The sequence below is a fragment of the Dermochelys coriacea genome, chromosome 6 (genome assembly GCF_009764565.3).
Source record: "Dermochelys coriacea isolate rDerCor1 chromosome 6, rDerCor1.pri.v4, whole genome shotgun sequence".
In the NCBI taxonomy this organism is placed as follows: domain Eukaryota; kingdom Metazoa; phylum Chordata; order Testudines; family Dermochelyidae; genus Dermochelys; species Dermochelys coriacea.
This window is the reverse complement of record NC_050073.1, coordinates 20,536,477-20,542,516: the sequence shown is the minus strand read 5'-3', so window position 1 is coordinate 20,542,516 and position 6,040 is coordinate 20,536,477. Positions and strand designations below refer to the sequence as shown.

Here is a 6,040-nt window from a genome sequence, read left to right as displayed (position 1 = left end):
AGTAAGGGCACTTTCATGGAACTTTGTGACTTGCTTTCCCCTGCCCTGAAGTGCAAGAATACCAAGATGAGAGCAGCCCTTACAGTTCACAAGCGAGTGGCGATAGCCCTGTGAAAGCTTGCAGCGCCAGACAGCTACCAGTCAGTCGGAAATCAATTTGGAGTGCGCAAATCTACTGTGAGGGCTGCTGTGATCCAAGTAGCCAACGCAATCATTGAGCTGCTGCTATCAAGGGTAGTGACTCTGGGAAATGTGCAGGTCATAGTGGATGGCTTTGCTGCAATGGGATTCCCTAACTGTGGTGGGATGATAGACAGAACACATATCCCTATCTTGGCTCCGGACCACCAAGGCAGCGAGTACATAAACCAAAAGGGGTACTTTTCAATGGTGCTGCAAGCACTGGTGGATCAGAAGGGACATTTCACCAACATCAACGTGGGATGGCCGGAAAACGTACATGATGCTCGCATCTTCAGGAACTCTGGTCTGTTTCAAAAGCTGCAGCAACGGACTGTCTTCCCAGACGAGAAAATAACCACTGGGGTTGTTGAAATGCCTATAGTTATCCTTGGGGACCCAGCCTACCCCTTGCTGCCATGGCTCATGAAGCCATACACAGGCAGCCGGGACAGTAGTCAGGAGCTGTTCAATTATAGGCTGAGCAAGTGCAGAATGGTGGTAGAATGTGCATTTGGATGTTTACTGACTCGGTTAGACCTCAGCAAAAACAATATTCCCATTGTTATTATTGCTTGCTGTGCGCTCCACAACATCTGTGAGAGTAAGGGGGAGACGTTTATGGCGGGGTGGGAGGTTGAGGCAAATCACCTGGCCACTGATTATGTGCAGCCAGACACCAGGGCAGTTAGAAGAGCACAGGAGGGCGCGGTGTGCATCAGAGAAGCTTTGAAAACCAGTTTCATGACTGGCCAGGCTATGGTGTGAAAGTTCTGTTTGTTTCTCCTTGATGAAAATCCTCCCCCTTGGTTCACTCTACTTCCCTGTAAGCCAACCACCCTCCCCTCCCACCTTCGATCACCGCTTGCAGAGGCAATAAAGTCATTGTTGTTTCAAATTAATGCATTCTTTATTAATTCATCACACAAATAGGGGGATAACTGCCAAGGTAGCCCAGGAGGGGTGGGGGAGGAGGGAAGTCCGGGTTGGGGGGGAGGAGGGAAGGACAAGGCCACACAGCACTTTAAAACTTATTGAATGCCTGCTTTCTGTTGCTTGGGCAGTCCTCTGGGGTGGAGTGCTTGGGGAAAAGGACCACTGCGTTCTTGGGCTTCTGGGTGAGGAGGCCATGGAAGTTAGGGAGGAGGGTGGTTGGTTACACGGGCTGTAGCAGCAGTCTGTGCTCTTGCTGCCTTTCCTGCAGCTCAACCATACGCCGGAGCGTATCAGTTTGATCCTCCAGTAGCCTCAGCGTTGCCTCCTGCTTTCTGTCAGCAAGCTGACGCCACCTGTCATCTTCAATCCGCCACCTGTCCTCGCATTCACATTGTGCTTTCCTGGACTCTGACACTGTCTGCCTCCATGCATTCTGCTGGGCTCTTTCAGTGTGGGAGGACTGCATGAGCTCAGAGAACATTTCATAGCAAGTGCGTTTTTTTCTCCTTCTAATCTTCGCTAGCCTCTGGGACGGAGATGGTAGTGTGAGCGTTGAAACCTTTGCAGCTGCAGGAGGGGGGAAAAAAAGGGAGAGTAGTAGTTAAAAAGACACATTTTAGAGAACAATGGGTAGACTCTTTCACGGTGAACCTTGCTGTTAACGTTACATAGCACATGTACTTTCAGTACAAGGTCGCATTTTGCCTCTTATATTGAGGGTCTGCCAGTTTGGTGTGGGAGATCACACACGCAGGGCCGGCGGGCAACAGAATTCAGCCTGCAGGCAACCATGGTAAGCCACAGTCTTTTGGCTTCTTTAACCTTCATAACGTGTGGGAATGGCTTCAAACAGCAGCACCCTCCTTTCCCATACCAAGCAGCCATTGGGTTGGCCATTTAAAATGGGTTGGCAATTTAAAAGGAGGGGCTGTGCTTTTCGGGTTTAATGTGCAGCACAAATCCAACTAACCCCCTCCCGCCCCCCCCACACTCACCCAATTCTCTGGGGTGACCGCTTCACCCCTCCCCCCACTGAATGGCTAACCGGGGAAGATTTCTGTTTAGCCACAGGCCCACAGCCCAGCAGGAATGGCCACCCCCCCACACACACACCCAATTCTCTAGGATGATGGCGTCACCCCTCCCCCCACCATGTGGATAACTGCAGGGAAGATTTCTTTTCAGCCACAGGCAAACAGCCCAGCAAGAACGGCCACCTCTGAATGCCCCCTTAATAAAATTACCCTATTTCAACCAGGTGACCATGAGGAGTGACCATCCAGGACAGCTTTATAGAGATGTCCCTATGGGATTTCTGCTCCATCTCCAGACATATTAACAGACTTTTCCAATAGCTGTACTGGCTGCGACTGCCTCCCAAGTCTTCAGGGCAAATTAATCATTAAACACGCTTGCTTTTAAACCATGTATTTGTAAGCAGAGTCAGGATGAGCTCTACCCTGGTGGTGAATTGTGGCAAGTTGAGGAAAAGAACTTCAGGGGCTGATCTTGTTTGCATATGCACACCCACCCCATCTAGCATGATCCCACAGCAGTCCAAATGGTCACTTTGGCTGCTGTGGGATCCCCAGTTTCTCTATTATTGGGGCAGGAAGAATAAAATGTGGTTACCCTGATTGTGTGACTCAAGGACAGTGGAACTGTTTTATGATGGAGGGACTTGCCATCAACTAAGTAGCACTCGCTAGACAAGGGACATGGGTTCCAAAACCCAGTGAATTGAGAAAGGGGGGGGGGGCTTGTTTTGAGGGTCTGAAATATCAATTGCACTACCTCCTCTCTCTACTGTGGAATATCAGAGCTAATTTTGATTCTATTAGGAGTCTAATTACAGGTTGCTGTGCTGAATTCACTTTGGGCCAAGGGTGTACCAGTACTGAGACTCCCCTACTACAAGCTGAAATTGCTAAGAGCTGAAATCATTGAGTGCTGTGTTAAGTAATGGGGGGCCTGGAGATATATTATGGAGTGGCTGGCAGAGCAGTTCACAGGATGGCTGGTGGAGCGGAGTGGACCAGCTGGTGGTGAAGGCTGTAGCAGAACCCCATGGAGAAGCAGGGCAGTCGGCCTCGGACCATGTAAGGTGCCCCTTGACACCCCCTTCTCCCATTTCCACCCAGTCTGGGTGGTAAAACTCTGCAGATAAACTTTTGAACTCTGGGGCTGTACTGACCAGGGACAGAGACTTTTGGTTGTTGAACTTTTGGGACTTTGGGTGATTTTTGGGTTGCTGGACTCAAGAACCAAAGGGAAAGGACACAGCCCAATTTGCTGGGGTGGGTCTTTGCTCATGGTTTGGTTTATGAACTCTAGTTGTGGTGTTTTCCCAATTTAATGCTGATGTTGTTTACCTCATGTTATTAAAGATTTTCTGCTACACCGAGACTCTGTGCTTGCGAGAAGGGAAGTATTGCCTCTTTGAGGCACCCAGGGGTGTGTGTAAGATTTTCCCAGGTCACTGGGTGGGGGCTCGAGCTAGTTTTGCATTGCGTTGTTGAGAGGGATCCCCTATGTACTGAACCCGGCCCTTGCTGCCATCAACTCGGACTGGCAGAAGGGTTACATATTATATTTACCAAGGTACACTCACCAGAGACCCCTTCTCCGCCTGGTGAGTCCAGGAGCCCACCTTGGGTTGGTTCGTGGGGTACTGGCTCCAGGTCCAGGGTGAGAAACAGTTCCTGGCTCTCGGGGAAAACAGTTTCTCCGCTTGCTGGCTGTGCGCTCTGTTCAACCTCTTCCTCCTCCTCCTCCTCATCATCTTCCTCATCCCCAAATGCGCATCCCTGTTGTATGATAATCCATTGACGGAGTCAAAGCACAGGGGTGAGGTAGTGGTGGCTGCACCCCCTAGAATGGCATGCAGCTCATCATAGAAGTGGCATATCTGGGGCTCTGACCCCGAGCGGCCATTTGCCTCTGTTTTTTTGGTAGGCTTGCCTGAGCTCCTTAAGTTTCACGCGGCACTGCTGCGGGTCCCTGTTATAGCCTCTGTCCTTCATGCCATTGGAGATTTTTCAAATGTTTGGGCATTTCATCTTTTGGAACGGAGTTCTGATAGCACAGATTTGTCTCCCCATACAGCGATCAGATACTGTACCTTCTGTTCGGTCCATGCTGGAGCTCTTTTGCGATTCTGGGACTCCATCATGGTCACCTCTGCTGATGAGATCTGCACTCACCTGCAGCTTGCCACACTGGCCAAACAGGAAATGAGATTCAAAAGTTCACGGGCCTTTTCCTGTCTACCTGGCAAGTGCATCTGAATTGAGAGTGCTGTCCAGAGCGGTCACAATGGAACACTCTGGGATAGCTCCTGGAGGCCAATACCGTCGAATTGCGACCACACTACCCCAAATTCGACCCAGTGAGGTCGATTTCAGCACTAATCCCCTCGTTGGGGGAGGAGTACAGAAATCGATTTTAAGAGCCCTTTAAGTCGAAAAAAATGGTTTTGTCGTGTGGACGTGTGCAGGGTTAAATCGATTTAACGCTGCTAAATTCGACCTAAACTCGTAGTGTAGACCAAGGCTTGGATAAAGAGCAGGGGGCTAATGGGGAACCCAGAAACACAGAGGTGATGCTGGTAAGAAGAGGGAAGATCTTGAATGAACCTCCCCTGCTATCAAGGGCATTTGCCGTCAGCTGAAGTCAGTCCACAGCCATGGAATCTGCCTCAGACTCCTCAGTGCTAGAGGATGCCCAAATAGCCATGGGAGCAGAAGACATCACCTCTGCCTGCAACCAGAGGCAGAAAGTAAAACCAGAGCCTGAGCAGGGACAATTAAAGACAATTTTTAGACTCCTTTCCTGGTGAATAATCAACAAAGATGCTACAGCTCACGAAAGCTTATGCTCAAATAAATTTGTTAGTCTCTAAGGTGCCACAAGTCCTCCTTTTCTTTTTGCGAATACAGACTAACACGGCTGCTACTCTGAAACCTGATAATTGTTCGTGTTTCAAATGGTTATTTACAGGCATGCACTGGCCAAGATTTTCAAACTTGGGTGCCTACTACTATGGTCATCAGGGAGGACCCATGGAGGATAGGGAGAGTGGTCACATGGCATGGGTACTGGGCTAGGCGTTCTGAGCATCAGGTTCTAGTCCCAGTTCTGCTGCTATGCAACTGTGGGCAAGTCACTTCCCCTCTTTGTGCCTGTTTTCCCCTGGGATCTATTAGATTGTAAGCTCTGTGGGGCAGGGCCTGTCTCTTACTATGTGTGCTTACACAACGGGGTCCCAATCTCGGCTGGGACCGCCAGGCATGATTGTAATATAAATAGTCAAACCATGTTTAGGCACCTTAGCATAGGTGGCCTAATATTGAGCAAGTGCTGAGATACTCATAAATCCCTTTGAAGCAATGGGAAAAGCCCCTCCGATATTTATTTAGGTGCTTAAATATGAATTTAAGAGGCTAACTTTAGGCATCCAGGATTGAAAATCTTGGCCACAGTATACAATCAAGCATATACTGAGGAAGACAAGTATATACACTAGTTGAGGCAATTCATATTCAGGAAATGACACATGATCAAGGCACAGAGGCTGAATTTTCAAAACTGGCCACCCATAAACTGAGGCATGCAAAATTAGAGGTCACTTTTTGACATTTTTGGCCAGAGCCATCAAGTATGAGCTTGTGGCAATTTCCATAATATGCCTGGGTGCCCAGAGAAGGGTACTGACTCAGGATCTAGATTATTTGACTGTTGCTCTCACTCCAGTGAAATTCATCTGAGTAGAGAGGCTGTTCCAACGGTTGGTGGGCCTTGTTCTGGGCCTCTGCCGGAGGGTGAATTGCAGTGATTAGTAAAAAGAACAGGAGGACTTGTAGCACCTTAGAGACTAATAAATTTATTAGAGCATAAGCTTTTGTGGGCTACAGCCCACTTCATC

General features: G+C 49.0%; 1 long non-coding RNA gene across 1 annotated transcript; it reads right to left on the bottom strand.

The window, feature by feature from the left end:
• Positions 1-1,620: 1,620 nt before the first annotated feature.
• On the bottom strand, positions 1,621-3,863 carry LOC122460853. The gene is made up of 2 exons (XR_006282418.1): positions 3,728-3,863; positions 1,621-1,683 (listed from the first exon to the last, which is right to left on the bottom strand). It is a non-coding gene; the product is annotated as an uncharacterized LOC122460853 (long non-coding RNA).
• Positions 3,864-6,040: the final 2,177 nt, after the last annotated feature.